A 17738-nucleotide genomic window follows, 5' to 3' on the forward strand; every position below is an offset into this window, starting at 1 on the left:
TTGGAATTTGGGTACGTAGTCCTTTTTCTGCTCCAAACAAAGTGTCGAGTAATGTGCAGGTATGTTCTTACAAACTTGCTTTTGATTGCTCAAACAATGAAGCTGAGTATGAGGCTTTGATTGTTGGCCTAAAGATCCTAAGAAAGCTGAATGCTAAGAGGATTGTTGTATATGGCGACTCCGAATTGGTGATTAAGCAAGTTAAAGGCGAATATCAAGCAAAACATCCTCGGATGTGGGCATACCGGAATGTTGTTCTAGACATCTTGAAGCTGTTTTCTGATTATACTTTGACGTGTGTGCCTCGTATTCAAAATAGTATTGCTGATGCACTTGCTAAGGCAGCAAGTAATTTGAAGATTCCTATGAACTCAAGCAATAAATTTGAAATCCATGTGAAGCATCGTCCGACTGTCCCAGACAATCAGAGATATTGGCAAGTTTTCCAAGATGATGAGGAGATTAATGATTTTCTGCAAAACAAAGGTAACTTCAAAGATACCTCAATTGATGTGGAACATGATGATGGTAAAGATAATGTGCAGATCAATCAAATGGAAGTGTTGCAGCTCAAGGATAATGTGATTCCTAAAGGCTTGATACCTTTAGAAGAACTCTTTGATCATGATGACGTAGCCCGTAAACCAACATTGCAGCCAATAGAGAAGGGAGTTGAAGACGTGAATATTGGAAATGCTGAAAATCCAAAGATGGTAAAGCTGTCCAAAGCATTACCACCGAAGGTAAAGGCCAAATATATCAGTTTGTTGTCATCCTTTGCCGATGTGTTTTCTTGGGACTATTCTGATTTGAAGACATATGATACCAATATAATTCAGCACACTATTCCTATTAAGCCTAATCAAAAACCTTTCAGACAGAAGTTAAGAAGGCTTAATCCAAAATTGTTGCCATCAATTGAGAAGGAAGTAAACAGGTTGTACAAATCAGGAATCATTGTTCCCATCCATTTTTCTGATTGGATATCTAATTTGGTTCTCGTGCGAAAGAAGACCGGTGAGATTCATTTGTGCATTGATTTTCGAAATCTCAACAAAGTTTCATTGAAGGATAATTATCCGCTGCCAAAAATGGATCACATACTTCAGCGAGTAGTTGGAGCATCTCGCATGTCACTACTCGATGGTTATTCTGGATATAACCAAATTTTAGTCCATGAAGATGACCGAGACAAAATAGCGTTCACCACTCCGTGGGGAACCTTTCATTACACCAAAATGCCTTTCGGTTTGAAGAATGCAGGTGCCACTTTTCAGCGGGCAATGGACTTGGCTTTCGCAAATGAGAAGGATGTCTTCTTGGTTGTGTACCTTGATGATTTGACCGTGTTTTCCAAATCAGATGAAGAGCACTTGTATCATTTGAAAATTGTCTTTGAAAAGTGCAGAAAATATGGTGTGTCGTTGAATCCAAAGAAGAGCTTGTTTGCCATGGATGAAGGCAAACTACTTGGGCACATTATCTCAAACGATGGCATCCGTATTGATCCAGCACGTGTGGAAGAAATTCAGCAAATTGACATGCCTCGGAATAAGAAGGAGATTCAATCGTTTAATGGTAAGATGAATTTTCTACACCGCTTTGTTCCTAATCTTGCTAAACATCTTAGGGAGATTACAAACATGCTTAAGAAGGACAACCAAGTGACGTGGATGGAAGAGGCTGTAAAATCTTTCAATTTAATAAAATTGGCTCTTTCCTCAGCTCTGGTTCTCATCAGCCCAGATTATACTCAGGATTTTATTTTGTTTTCATTTGCTTCGGAGCATACTATGGCAATTGTATTAATGCAGAAAAAAGATGAGCATGAAAGACCCATTGCTTTCTTCAGCCGGAGTATAAGAGATGTTGCTTTGAAATACAACATTATTGAGAAGCAAGCCCTTGCACTTGTAAAAGCACTGAAAGATTTCCGTGTGTACATTCTACATTCCCATATTTTAGCTTATGTTCCTAACGATGTTTTCAAAGATGTTTTGGTCCAGACAGATCCTGAAGGAAGACATGGCAAGTGGATAGCAGCTTTGCTGGAATATGATGTGGAGATAAGGCCCATAAAGCTTGTTAAAGGTCAGGGATTGGCGAAGTTAATGGCTGAATCAGATCTGCACGTCTTAGACATAAATCTGATCGCTGCTATGTCTGATGAAAATGAGGAAAGTTCGTCACTTCAGGTATCACAGATGTTTGTTCTTTCTCCATGGTATTCAGATATCATATATGTCCTTCAGAATTTGTCCGCACCGCCTGGTATGGCTAGAAATAAAGCTAGAACTCTTAAGTTAAAGGCTGCTAAGTTTTGTATTTTGAATTCTGCACTTTATTGGAAAGATCCCAGTGGCATTTTGTTAAATTGTTTGGTGGAAGAAGAAGCGAAGCAAGTCATGGAGGATTTCCATAAAGGAGATTGTGGCGGTCACCTTTTTTGGAAAACAACGGCAAATAAAATTCTGAGGGTTGGATACTATTGGCCAACATTGTTTGCTGATGTGTTCAAAACTGTCAAGAGCTGTCATAACTGCCAGATTTTTGAAGGAAAACAGAAATTACAGCCTTTTTCGCTTAAGCCCATTGAGGTGAGTGCCCCTTTTCAGCAGTGGGGGTTGGATTTCATTGGTGAAATTCATCCCGCTTCTTCAGGTCAGCATAGATGGATCCTCACGGCGACAGATTATTTCACGAAGTGGATCGAAGCAATTCCCACTAGGCAAGCTACGGATGTGGTAATAATTTCATTCCTTGAGAATAATATTTTGTCTCGTTTTGGTTGCCCGAATAAGTTAATCACTGATAACGCAACAGCTTTCAAGTCAAAAAGGATGGTTGAGTTTTGTAGTAAATATCACATTACTTTGGGGCACTCAACCGCCTATCATCCACAAGGCAATGGATTGGCGGAGTCTTCCAACAAATCTTTGGTTAATATCATTAAGAAGATGCTAGAAATCAACAAGAAAAGTTGGCATAAGAAGCTGGTCCATGCACTTTGGGCAAATCGAGTGAGTCAAAAGAAATCCATTGGTATGTCCCCCTTTGAGCTAGTTTATGGAGTTGATACAGTGTTCCCTACCTCTCTTGCAGCTCCGGTAGTCAAACTTCTTCAGGAGGCTGGTAGTGAAGATGACCCAATGCAGAGAAGACTAAATCAAATGATCCACTTGCAGCAGACACGGGAAGATGTTTTTCAAAACACATTCAAGTTGCAAGAGAGAATTAAAAAGATTTACGATAGAAACGCAAAGGCAGACACATTTCATTTGGATGATGTGGTGTTAAAGTGGGATGCAAGGAATGAGGAAAAGGGCAAGCACGGTAAGTTTGAAAATCTCTGGAAAGGTCCTTTTAAGATTGCAGCATATCGGGGTCAGAATGCCTTTCTTTTGAAGGAGATGAACGGGGAAGATTGTCCAGGAGGGCCGGTCAATGGTCGGCTGCTCGAGTGGTACCTTTTCTGAGTTTTTTCTGTTGTTATCATTGTCATTGTAAACACCATTTTATTTCAGTTTCACTGCAAGTGTGTGCTATAATCTTTTCTTCAGTCTGGGGCCCGAAGTGTAGGCTTTAATTCTGAAGAAAGATTTCAGTTTTGAGTTCAGTTTGTCGAGTCATTTTTTCAGTCATTTTAGTTTTATTATCGAGTCGTTTTGAGTCAAGTTTCAGTCAAATAAATTGAGTCAGAATCTTGTATTGTGTCGAAATAATGACTCCATAGCCCAATGGACAAAGGCACTGTCTAGCTCTTCCAGAGATCTGTCATTCTTGGCACCTCCAAGGAGCTACCATCCCCATTGGAGCCAATGTTAGAGTCGGTCTGGTCATCCCTCCGTCAGAGATCAAAACTCTTTTTGCATTTCATTTTTAGGTGTCCCATCTCGCTCGATCAGTTGCATTCCGTTAGGAGCATGCCATAAATCTGACGGAAGGACTTTGTCATTCACTACCCCTCATGCTTTGCACTGCTGGCTCAGGTCTGTCCATCAAAATCAAGTTTTAAAAGTTATTTGCAGTCCTGTTTCAGTTTCTAGATCATAACAGTCATTTTAGTCATTAGGTCTAGGGTTAGTCAATTTGGTCTTCAACAAGGTCTAATAAAGCCAGCAGGCCAGAGGGAGGTTCTTAATAAGTTGTTATTTCAAAGATTTTTATCATCATATGGATGGATTATGACTCTTCTTCAAAACTCTGTTTTGAAGAAAAGTCGACATTTCGTCTTTTGTAATAATTTTCCAAAATTTTCAGTTCTTGAAATCTTCAGGCGCAGCCCTGGTCTCCTTTGCCAAATTCCATGTCAGCTATCCCTGCAAAAAATTGCCAAGAATTTCATCATTTCAACCAAAAAATCAAGAAGGAAACAAAAAGATAGAGTTGCATTAATTGTGAAAAGGCGCAAATTTCAAAACATTACAAAAATGGGTTTTGAAGACCAAAAATCAAATCAATGTCTTTATAAAGGCTTTGACATGAAGATCAATGTCATTCTGCATGCCAAGGTCAAAGAGAAACATTTCAAAGTGAATTGGGTGAGATAGTGCGTGTTTTGGGGTGAAGTTGTTTGTAACTAGCCGGTGCGGCGCACAGAACAGGTGGTGCGGCGCACTGGGAGAAACTGCCCAGTGTTATTCTGAACGGGTGCGGCGCACTGGGAGTGCGTAGTGCACTGGGTTCTTTGCGAGGCGCATACAGTCCACAGCCCGAATTTGCTTGAAACTTCTCCAAGTTGCTCATTCCTTGCGTGGATTTGCCAGGTAGACCCTTCTTCTTGATGTTGCATCAAATTTTGTGATAAGTGATGGTGGTTTATGGGTGATAAAGGTTGAAACAAAAATCCAAACCCTACATCTAAAGTGCCTTCAAAGGAAGTCTGTTGTGGGTTCTTAAATCTTTGATTTGTCACCAAGGACTCTCCTCCTTCCCCATTTCTCCCTTGTTTCATCATTTCCTACCCCCCCACTAAGCTCATCAATCCTACATTTTCTTTCCTACATTCAAATCCCAAAACCCCAAAACCCTAGCCCTTATAAAAATCTCCTAACCCTATACATAAAAACCCCTCAAACCCCCCTCCTTTCCCTAATAAAATTTATTCTAATATTCCCTAATCCCTTACTATTTTCCCCTTCCTAACATTCCCTTGTTGCATTTTGTTTTTTTTCCCCTTGGTGGCAGAATCCAACTATATTGCATTACAACACAGCAGTTTCATACATTATTAAAGAGCAGTCCAAGCACAGTTCATATACAGCAGCACCTTTTCTTCAAGGTATTTTGTACAGCAGTCATGGCATTTGAGCATTCATCGGATTATGAAGTGGAAACCCAAAGTGACTCACCCTTGGAAGAACAGGCACCCCGGAGGCCTCATAAAGGTGGTAGACATGTTAGAGAAGAACCAACCACCCTTACAAAATTGCAGGCCTGCCCTCTTGCCATGTTTTGTTTTCAGCATCAGTCATGCTATGAGTTTTGTCAAAAGGTGGCTAGTGTTCAATTTCATCATGAGCTGGCTCGTCTTTTTGTGTTGCACTTACATGGAGATCAGGCTACCTTAGCTAGTGTCACCTTCATGCTTACACCAGAATCTGTCTCATTAGCAACCGTCATAACGAACATTGGAGAACCATGGCACAAGAAACAGAAGATTAATCGGCAGCATTATGAGCCATACATTAAAACCAGTTTCTTGAGGCAGCTCAAGAGAGTGTTCCCATTCTGATATCTGAAAGATGAATATGCTCCACTAATGAAGTTGATCATGAAATATTTCAGCTGTGAGGGACGGTTCTCTCGTCTCTATGCTTATCACATCAGGTTGCTCATGCATTTCACCAGGGTACAGATGATGAACATTCTGTATTTCATTTGCCAGAACATAGAGAGGATGACCACCTTTATGCAGCACAAAACCCCTCAGCAGCAACTTAACAGTGTCTATCATTTTGCTCTTATTAAGAGATTGGTGGTTCATCAGCTTGGAGTACAGGGCATCACTTGGGATGATTTCATCTCTCATTACTTCTTCAGAGCTTCACGGGGATTATCAGATGTTAAGCATGAAGGTGGACCTTCTCATCAGTATGAGCGCCATGAGACCGCTAGTGTGCCGGTATTCATTACATATCAGAGAGGCACCAGACATTTGTTTGTAGCGGCAAAGCGAGTGTTATCTCCACCCAGGGTGGAAGGGGCCTCATTTCCTCCATCAGCATCACAGGTACAGGACAAAGGCAAGAGGCCAATGCAGGATGAGGGGCCTTTAGGTGAGCCTTCAGGTGAAAGAGAGACTGACTTCATTCTCATTCATGATGATGATACAGATACGGGTCCACAAAGCGCCAAACTTAGAGAGATCATCCAGGAGCAGCAAATAGAGATCGAAGCCTTATCCCTTGACTTAGAGAGGGCTAAGTGGGCCATGAAATACTTGGAGCAGAGGAACAAACAGCTTGAAGATCAGCAGGCAATCTTGGAGCTACAAAACATCCGCGAGAATCGCCAAGCTGCACAAAGGAGAAGAATTGAGCTCATATCATTGGAGCAAGAGATTAATGAGGATCGGGAGGCCAATCTCGAGAGAGTTAACATGCACTTAGAGAGGCTATTGGAAAAGGCCGATAAGGATCATGCATTGCTGAGACACATGGCTTTCCACTATATGGCACGAAACAAGGTGTGCAAGGCCCGAATCAGGAATTTGAAGGCAAAATTGAGGAAGGCAATAAGGAAGAAAAAGAGGAAAAGGGAGCTTGATCGTCTTCAGATATTGTCCGAAGCCTCTTTAGTCCAGCATAACACTTAATGAAGAAGCTCCAGCCCAAATTTCAAGAAATTTGTGGCATTTTTGGTATTTTTGCAAATTTTTGTACAAAAAGCAGGGTTTTTCTCCCTGTGCGCCGCGCCACGTGGCGCACGCTTATGATAGGAGGCTCCAAATGCAAAAAAGTTTATATTTTTGGATTTTTCATGAAAAATCATGACTTTTGGTGCATGGCCAAGAAGTTTGGGCAAGTATTTAGTCCTCAGGAGGTCAAAAAAACCCTAAAAATTACCTCTCTACCCCTAATTTCACACACAGGAAGCAGTCTTGGGATATTGAGGTTTTGGAGGGGCAAATGGGCACCAAATTCAGAAATTCCACTTGGGTTGGAAAGTAGACAGGCATGGCTTTCCAACAAGCACACTTGGGCTCAATTTTGACTTTAGGAAGTGCCTCAAAATCAGCATCAAAGTGGCACGGCACACAAAGGTGTTTTGCCCAATTTTTCACCTTCCAGCTCAGAAATTCGGCCAGTTTGACTAGTTTTTCTTTGTGATGTTATTTTTTATCTAACTTGATGTAATTGGGTAAACATGATGTAATTTTTGCACTTATTTACTTGTTCTAGAGGATTCATTCACTATAACGTGAAAATTTAATGAATGAATCAGTTTCCTACCTTATAGAGGCAAGTTGTTTTGATTGCCTAGATTTTAGTGCTTTGTTTAGATTTGGTTGAAACAGCTCCTAGAATGATGAGCTCGACCCCTAGAGGCAAGGGAATGGGTTGGGCTAGTCTATATCATGTAATTCCTAAGTCATTTTCAGGGTTGGACTCTTGGGAAAAGTTTGGCACTCTATCGTACATTCATTTCTGTATTTTTCGCAAAGGAAAGACCAGGGTTTTGCAGCACTGTTTGGGATCCATGTGGCTCTATGTTTTGATGGTGTGCTTCTCTGAGTAATTGTAATTTCATTAGTGTTATGTGTATCATTTTCCTGCTTTTTCTTCTGAATTTGAACAAATGAGTGATTAAGGTAGAATCCATAACTGCTATGCTCTGCCTTTGAATTTGTTTAAATTTCCATGTTTTCATCTATTTAAGGAGAATTCTTGAGACTCTCTTGCTCTCCTTAGCTCCTCACCGGTCTGATCTATCCATTCACTCACTTTAAAGCATCAAAGCGATTTCCTTCCTTTCCCCAATTAGAACTCTGCAGAAAATGTGCCTCATCCCCGAGCCCAATTTGCCTTTCCCATTTTTTCAACAAAAATTACCAAAACCAAATCAAATCCTTGCACTTAATATCTAGCCTAAGATCAATTGCAAATTTAGTCGTCTTGAGCCTCATCGATTACCTTTTGCCAAGACTGACCCGGAGAGAGCCCTCTCCTATCCTCGTAGGGCTAGCTACGAGGCTGAGCGTGGTTTGATGTGGACCTAGAACCTTGTCTTTTAAGCCTGAGGCAAATCTAGGCTCTAACAGGAAGAATGCTTTGCTATCAGTAGAGTTTGAATTCATTGCCCTAAGGATGGAATCTCAGCTGGACCTAGACCTCAACCATACACATAAGGAGAGATTACTTCAGCTCAATGGATTGTATGAATATAGATTTCAAGCCCTTCTCCATACATAGGTAGTTCAGCTTCAGAGAAAGATATGGCATGACAAAAATATCATGGAGAAGCAATTCCAAGATGGAGATTGGGCACTACTCTATGATTCAAGATACAAGGATTTCAAAGGCAAGTTGAGGACAAGATTGCTGGGACCCTACACTGTCACTGGAGAATGCAATGAAAATGGTTCAGTTCTGATAAAAACCATTGATGATGAAGCCATCCCCATGCTTGTCAATGGACATCGTTTGAAATTCTACAAGAAACCCCTCTCCAAGCGAGAGTTTATTGAAGATTTGAATAAAACAGTGATGGTAGTGGAGCATGTCTTAGCTTCCACTTCACCCACTCACTGAAGAAAAAAGAGAAAAAATAAGGACTCAAGTGAAAACCTCCATGAGGCGCTTGAGTCCCATCATTGGGTTGAAAACCTCTTCTGAGGTGGCCTAGTGATGTCAAAAAAAAGGGAAAAGAATAAGATCCCTGGATGAAAACCTCCCTTAGAGGCGCCCAGGGCAAGCAATTAAGGTGAAAACCTCTCTAAGGCACCCTAGTTGTTTTCAAAAAAAAAAAAAAAAAGAGAAAGAAAAAATGAATTTTTATTGCATTGCAGGTTTGCAAGAGGACTACAGGGAGAAAAAGAAGGTGCCAGGGGGAACCTGACATTCATACTAGCATCTATCTCATCTTCTCCACACCTTCCTCCATCACTTTTGGCATCTCTTTCACCCCACTGTACCTCTTCTTCCAAAACTGTGTTTTCTACAGGAGGCTCCTGTAGGAATTACAGAGAGCCAAAAGTGTCTACAAGAGGCAGTTTGAGGAACAAGAAAAGCTTCATGAGGAACCTATAATCCCTCTTACCATTTTCAAACCTCCTTGCCATCATTTCCAAGCCTGCATCACACTCCAAGCATCATTATTATTTTATTTTTTTTCCTTTCCAAGAAAAGACACAGAAGAATAGTTTTTCAGTTTTGAAAAAAAAACAAAAATAAAAGGAGGAAAAGGCACCATTAACTTTACCTGAAGCTTACCTACTATCCCTCCATCCTTCATCTCCACCTTTGGCATCATTCTTGAGCTCTAAGCATAGGGAAATAGAAGTTTCAAGGGGAGAAGCAGCTACAGGAGCTCCTGTAGGAATTCCTATAGCAGCTGATCCCATAGAAGTCCATTACCAGCAGCAAGGGACAGCACATCTGAAGGTTGAAAAGGCACATGCAGCTTAGCTCTAGCAAAAGAAGAACCTACAAAAACACACAACAACACATCAGCAAGTAGAAACAACATGCATGAAGGAAAATGAAGGCATGCAGCAGAGAAAGCCACAGCACCTCACAGTCGAAGGCAGCGAATACACTTGGATTACAGGTAAGTAGCTAAGTCACTCCTCTATCTGCATTTATGTAATTAGGAGTCATATGAAGGCAACAAGATGGTTGAAATCGAAAGAGGGAAAGGTGGCTAGTTAACTTGGCCACCTTCATTTAGTTGACTCCACTTAACCGAGATATCACCCACACGTGCGCACTGTCAACTCAAGCAAAAGATGCGAAGAACAGGTAGTGGGAGGAAGAGTTAACTCCTATGTAGTAATGAGGGGATGATTACGAGGGGGTTCATGATGACCAAGTAGGTGGGGACCAAAAGTCCTAATCTGGGAAACGTACACCTTGCCAGCACAACACTCATAACCGAAAACAGCCATAAAAGGTAATGAGCACTCCTCCCCACGCATTCTCACTACCTTTTCTTCAGTTTCTCCTCATAACTCAGCCACACAACAGTCTTCTTATGCCCCCACAGCCTCATATCCACCATCCTCCATTGATTTCCTCCATATTTTTTCTCTCGACATTTTCTACAGGAGCACCTACAGGAAATCTACAGGAGGGATAGTGGGCTTCTACAGGAGGGGCAGTGAGTCATTTTGAAGGGAGGAAACGTGATTTTTGGCACGAATTTCAATTTGAAGAGGTAGGGTTCATGAATTCCCTCTGTTGAATATCAAAATGTGAAAGAGTTGGTCTCAAATTGAAGATAAAATGAGTCTTTAAGAGGGTAGAAATACATTAAAAAAAAAAAAAAAAAATCTGTTTTAAAAAGAAAAAAAACACAGTCCCCTCTGTTTTTCTATTTCACTCGAAATTCTTTGTTTCCACATCCATATCTGGTTTTTCAAAAGAAGTACAGGCAGTATGACAGGGGGGTTTATGAGAAAAGAGCCCACTAACTCCACTAGACTCCATGCACATCCTCAAGTGGTGGAAATATTTACAAGGGCAAACTGGATGAATTTCTTTGAGAAGTTTAGAGGGTTTGATGATGAAATTGCCCATGAATTTTCTCTCTCTCTGGTCCCTCACATAATAACTCATGCTACTGTAACCATTAGAGGCCTCTCCATTGAAATAACCCCTGAATTCATCAGTAGGGTCACTACCCTTCCTCTTGGGCTGCCTTGGAGTAAAGATGAGAAAATAATTGGCCAGGCTGCCAAGAGGAAATTTTTCCAAGATAATGAAACCCCTGTTGAAGACAAAAATGGAATTAGGAGGGCCAATGTACCATATCCCTGGGATGAGGTTAGCTACCAAGTGATCAAATACATTTCTTGTGAGGGGAGGCACAACATTGTTTATGGATATCATTTCAGAATCCTCCAAGAATTGAGATATGGCATGGATACCCTAGCACATCAAAAGCTCAGTATCCCTTACTTTCTCCTTCAGTCCCTCATTGACTCTAGCACCAAGGTACAAGAAGGAAATTCACAGCAGCTAGCTCACCATGGCCTAATCAAGATCCTAGTAGAAGAAGCCCTCCATACCCTTACAATCCCTATAGCATGGGAAGTTTTCAGAAATATGACAACTGAGGATGACATCAAGGCATTAACCTATGATGTCAGTCCTGCTGTCAGTGAGGAGGGAGAACAGCAAGGAGGAGAAGATGAAGCCAGTGGTGACATAGCAGAGCAAGAGAGGAAGGAGGAAAGAAAATAAATATAGGAGGGGAGAGTTGAAGAGACAGAACGGGAGAGAAAAAGAGACAGAGCAGGAGGAGGAAAAAGAGACAAAAGAGGGAGAAAAGGAGGCAGAGAGGGTAGAGCAAAGAGAAGAGTCCCCTAAAAATTTGGAAAGAGAAGCAGCAGTTGCCCTCACTACCCTCAGTACACCAGTCAAGCAGAAGCAGAAGAGGAAAAGAAAAACCTCCATGTATTTCAGGGCAAGGAAGAGTACCAGAATTAAAACAGGCAAACCTCAGCCCTCATCAAAGACTCCCATTAACATTGAAGATTCACCATCTGCCAAGGTGAAAGAATCTCCTTCCAAGACACCCATAACCTATGAAAGGAGGACTACAAGATCTTCTACATGGAAGGGAAAGGCAATTCTACAGGACCTCAAACCAAACCTAATGGAGGCTAAAACAGTGCTACAGGAGACACTGTCCAAACTACAGGAGACACAAAACTTGATGAAAAGATAGGAGGACAGCCAGAGGTGAAAGAGGAAGCACAAGAGCTACAAGAACCTGACCCCCAGCCTAATCTTGACTCCTATTACAGACTACTTGAGGGAGGCAAGATAATCCCATATAAATTTGCAATTCCACTATTTTTCGAATTGGAAAAAGAGAGAGTGAGAATGCATAGGTGGATGCAAATAGCCAAGTCCAAAGGAGTTGAGGATATTGGCCACATGGAAGACAAACTCAGGGAAATGGGCAGGGAATTGAGTGCTCTTGGAGACAGAGAAGCCATTACAAGAATCCACCTTGAGAATGAGAATGAATTACTAAGGAGGCAGCTGCAGGACAAAGAGACTCATTTGGCATACATGGCCAGCTTATCCATAGAAGCATTACAATGCAGAACACCAGCCAAATCTTATGTCCTCTATCTGAAGGATCAATGGCTTCAATTCCAAATAAAAACTTTGACACAAAGAGGCATAATGCCTTTCCAAGACTACAGGCAGTTCAGGGATTTGTGTGACCAAAGTACCTCTGAGGACAAAGCAAAGATGGTAGATTCTATCTACACAACATGGCCCTTATAGCCCTGAATGTGTGGGACCCCAATGCCAAGCTAGGGGATCTGCAATTAATGGCCATGGCATCATGGATGAACCATGAAGAATTGAGGGCAGTAGAAATGAAAATATTGTTAATAAAAGAGCATAATGAACCATTGATGATAAGAGTTGAGCCATCAGATCCTATGGCACTCATCAGCACACACAACCTACTTGCCAATGACCCTCAGATTGCCCCTAAATATCTAGCCAATCAGGAACAAGCCATTGCACACTTTGAAGATATGCTTAGGCTACTTGGGGATGACTATGTGCATGCATGCATGAGAAGATGGAACACCCTACCCCACAGCTTGCAAATCAGAGAATACCATTCCCCCATGAGGCTGAAGGAGGCATTGAAAAGAGTGCCAATGTACAAGCGCTCCATGCAAAGGCTGAAGGTCAACTGGATTGGCCTCAAACTGAGTCCTCCACTCATATTAGGCATGCTGGAAGGCAGAAGAGAAGAAGAAGAGAAGGATCAATGGAAGGACATAGACAGAAAGGTAGGATTTTATGGAGAACATGAGCAGACCACATCAGAAGCCTGGAATGCTAGGGAGGCCACCAGGGCCATGAAAGACCAAGAGATTGACTAGGTTGCTCAGAGGATGAGCAACACCTTCAGTAGGGGGGTGATGATGAGCCTCATAAATGGGTAATTATATGGGCTCATTTTACCTCCTAACCTAGTCAAATCAACCATTATTTTAGCTTATTGTATGATTTTTTTATTATATTTATGCTTATAGGGTGAGTTGAGTTAGTTATTATGCCATGTGGTATAACTTGTATTTAATGCAGATTATTGATGGATTTCGAGGTCAAATTCAAGGATCTAGTGGTCAAACTGTTATTGTTTTCATTGATGATATAATGGTATGTTCTAAAAATGAGGAAGAGCATGCCAAGCATTTAGCAACAGTGTTGAGGTTGTTGAGGGAGCATCAGTTGTATGCTAAGCTCGAGTGAGGTACATTACTTGGGGCATGTTATCTCTACGGAGGGCATTGCAGTAGATCCAAAGAAGATAAGAGCCATCATGGAGTGGGCAGCTCCTAAGAATGTGGATGAGGTGAGATCCCTCATGGGGTTGGCGGGCTACTATAGGAGGTTCATCAGGAACTTCTCATAGATTTCTTATCCTATCACATCATTGCAAAGGAAAGATAAGAAGTTTGAATGGACAGAGGAGTGTGAAGCTAGCTTTGAGTAGCTTAAGCAGTTGTTGACACATGCACCAGTGCTACAGATTGTAGATCCAAACAAAGAGTTTGTAGTATGCACAAATGATTGCAAGAAAGGACTTGGTGGAGTCCTTATGCAAGATGGATAGATGGTATGTTATGAGTCATTAAAGATGAATGAGCATGAGTAGAACTACCCGACACATGATCTTGAGTTAGCAATGGTCATACATGCATTGAAGATGTGGAGACACTATCTTCTTGGCAGGAGGTTTGTACTGATGAGTGATCATATTGGGTTGAGGTATTTGTTTAACCATCCAAATCAGAATGTTAGGCAGGCTAGATGGTTGACCACGATTAGTGATTTTGACTTCAAGATCAAGGACATTAAAGGAAAAGAGAATAGGGTGGCAGATGCTCTCAGCAAGTGAGTATAGGTAAATCAATTGGAAGTTATGAGCTCCTATGGGACAGTCTTACAGGATAATATCTTACAGGGAGGTTAGCTAGATGTCAAGCATATGGATATTATGCACACGTTGCAGCAGGGTGCTAGTACAAGTGCATGTACAGGTACATGTTGTGGTACAGGTATAAGTGGCAGTACATGTATAAGCACAGGTACAGGTACAAGTGTCGGTGCATAGGGTATGGATTATTGTCTTACAACGGATGGATTGGTCAAATTCAGAGACATGATATATGTGCTAGATAGTAGGGAGCTCAAGAAGGTGATCTTGAGAGAGTTTCATGTGAAACTATATTCAGACCACCTAGGTTATCAGAAGACATTAACTGTAGTGAAGAAATTTTATTATTGGACAATTTCAAGAGTCATGTAGCAAAGTATGTGGCTAGTTTTTTTTTATTGTCAATGAGTGAAGGCGTAGTGTAAACATCCAGGTGGACTGTTATAGTCGATCACGATTCCAGAATGGAAACTAAGAGGTCATTTCCATGGACTTCATCATAGGGTTGCTGAGGACAGTGAGACAACATGATTCCATCATGGTTGTGTTGAACAGGTTGACAAAGGTTTCACATTTCATTCTAGTGAAGTCTACATTCTCATATAGCGATGTGGAATAGGTATTAATCAGAGATGTGGTTAGGCTGCATGGTGTTCCGAAGAAAATTGTGTTAAACAGGGATGCAAAGTTCACTTCCAAGTTTTGGAAGGAGTTGTTTGTAGGTTTGGGCACAGAGTTGGCCTTCAGCACAACTTATCATCCACATATAGATGGATAGATAGAGAGGGTCAAATGGCTATTGGAGGACATGTTGAGGATGTATGTGATGCATCAGCAGTATAAGTGGGAGGATTATCTTCCCTTGGTTCAGTTTGCATACAACAATGGTTATCAAGATTCATTGAGGATGAGTCCTTTTGAGGCATTGTATGGGTGGAGTTGCAATAATCCTATCAATTGGAGTGATCTAGTTAATAGGGTGTTGATTGTACCAGACATGTTCTTGGACATGGAACAAGAATGCAAGTGATCAAGAAGAACCTAAAGGCAGCACATGATAGGCAAAAGAGCTATGTAGATCATAATAGGTTGTTCAAGGAGTTCCAGGTTGGGGAATAGGTGTACTTGTGCATCAAACCGAAGAAGAGATCCTTGCGGATTGGATCATGTGCCAAGATGGCACCACAATTTTGTGGACCCTTCAGTATCATTGAGAGGATTGGGTCAGTAGCCTATTGACTTGCACTGCCTCTAATAGTGAAAGTCCATGATGTTTTCCATGTGTCATTGATGAAGAAGTATATTAAAGATGTTGATCATGTGATTGACTGGTCTGTATTGTAGGTGGAACTAGATAGAGAATTCCAGCCGGAGCCTCGGTGTATATTGTAGAAAAAGGTGCTTATGCTCTGCAACTGAGCAATCGAGCAAGTTAAAGTGCAGTGGAAGCACTTTGGGCTCGAAGAAGCTACATGGGAGATGGTGGATCAGATTTGGGTTATGCATCCTTCCTTGTTTTCCGGTTGAGGCAAAGTAATCTTGAGATGGTGTTTTGGTATATGCTTTGATATGGTGTTTTGGTACATGTTTTGATATGGTGTTTTGGTATATGTTTTGATATGATGTCTTGGTATATGTTTTGATATATATTTTGGTGATATTTCTATATGTACATATGTATATGGATGTAAATACTGCCATGAGATATGTTATAAATCTCCACTAAGCGGTATGGGTGCCATGTCATCATGATTATGTTGTTATGTTACTATGTTATCATGTGGTTATGTTATCATGTTTCTATGATGTCATGTGGGTTGGTACTCAAGAGGGTGATCATTGTAAATACTGCATCGAGCTATGTTATAAAATCCATGAGTAGTATGTCTTCTTTCCAGCAATTTCCTCAGGTAGATGTGTGATTGAACACCGAGGACAATTGCCCCAGGGGTGGGGTTCTGTAACAACCCTGGTGAAAATTCCATGTAATAAAAGTTAAAAATAATAACCATGATTGATGGGACAATTATTCCAAGCTAAATGTCAGGTAAAACATCCTAGGGGGTGTTCACTTGGTTGTTTATAGCTAAGGAAATTAGCAAAGGCAATGGCTAAGGCTTTGGAAAGGAAAAACGACATTTTTTGCACATTTATTTATGAAAATCATGGAAATTAGGAGAAAAAGGAGGTGAAAGGTCACAGGTTTCATGTGAGGAGGAACATAAAGTAAAATAATGGAAATTAGGAGAAAAAGGAGGTGAAAGATCACAGGTTGCATGTGAGGAGGAAAATCAAGGAAATAGAGGCCCCAAAAAAAGCTTATGAGGATCAGTTCGTAACCTTTTGTCAGTTGAGTTTTGGATCTCTCTCATTATTCTCTCTCTCTCACTCACTCTTGGACACTTCAATTTTCTTGGAGCACTTTGGCATTGGTGAAAGAAAGGCAAAGAAGGTAAGAGGAAGCAAAGATCAAGTAGGGAAAGGCAAGATCAAGCAACTACAACAGGGTTCATTGTAGGTATCGACTTGCACGTGTATTTTCCTTGCTAGATTTGGCATGCATGGTATTGCATGTGGTTATTTTCTATCATGGCATGGGTTTTTCTAGGTGTGATAGTGTTCTTCAGCCTAGCCTTGCCATTTCTTAATAGCTTTGATGAGATGGGTTCTCATATTCGGAGGAGTTGGGATGGCTTGATGGATTCGAAGATGAGTGGGGTGGATCTATGAAATGAAAAACGCATGGCCAAGTGGTCCTTGAACTAGACTGTGGATCACGGTAAATCCATTAGCTTAGTAACCCCTGAGCCAAAATGTGGGTTGCGGTAAAGCCGAGATTGTGTGCCTCAGTGGGCATAGGAATCCTTGCAGGTGAATGGTAGGATATATGGTAAAGCCAAGAGGTGGATTTATCCTTGTTGGGCCTAGTAGTCCTTGGATGGGATGTATAATAAAGCCTAGAGAGTGTGTCTCGGTGTAGGGCATAGTGATCCCTGGATCAGAATGTGGATTATGGTAAAGCCTGAGAGACTACGAGGCACTCAAATTCCTCACGGTGTAGGTGGATAAATCCGATGGCATCTATGCTTGTTTGGTGTTTTTTTTGGTTTGTTCTATAAGTCCCACGTGCATGCTTAGAATATGGCATGAGGTTAATTGGCCTAAGAGAGACTTGGCTCAACTAATCTATGGTCGAGTGGAACGTGGTAGTCTCATCTCCAGTAGGTTTATTGCTTTCATTAATGAAGAATTCATTCCCCTGGTTTCATGTGTAAATATACTAATTTATATGTGGATATTATGGCTGGTATATTTATGGTATTTTTGTTGTTACTGTGTTGGTTATACGTATGTTTTATGACAATGGCTATGTATGGCTCTCACCATGTTTTTACTCGTAAATGAATGGATAATGTATCTATGACTTAATAGATGATAATGCAGAAAATGACATGAAGGAACAATGGTTCTTAGCAATTCTCATATAAGTACAAGATCCCTATGTTTAATTATGTTGGTTACACCTATAGATTACATGTTTGTGATGTGTTTGAAAAAATGCCTATTGTGGCTAGTAGGGGTTTGATTAAGGTCTT

The sequence above is a fragment of the Pinus tabuliformis genome, chromosome 5_2 (assembly GCF_031772625.1).
Source record: "Pinus tabuliformis cultivar Carrire ecotype Pingquan chromosome 5_2, CPIR1, whole genome shotgun sequence".
Classification (NCBI taxonomy): domain Eukaryota; kingdom Viridiplantae; phylum Streptophyta; class Pinopsida; order Pinales; family Pinaceae; genus Pinus; species Pinus tabuliformis.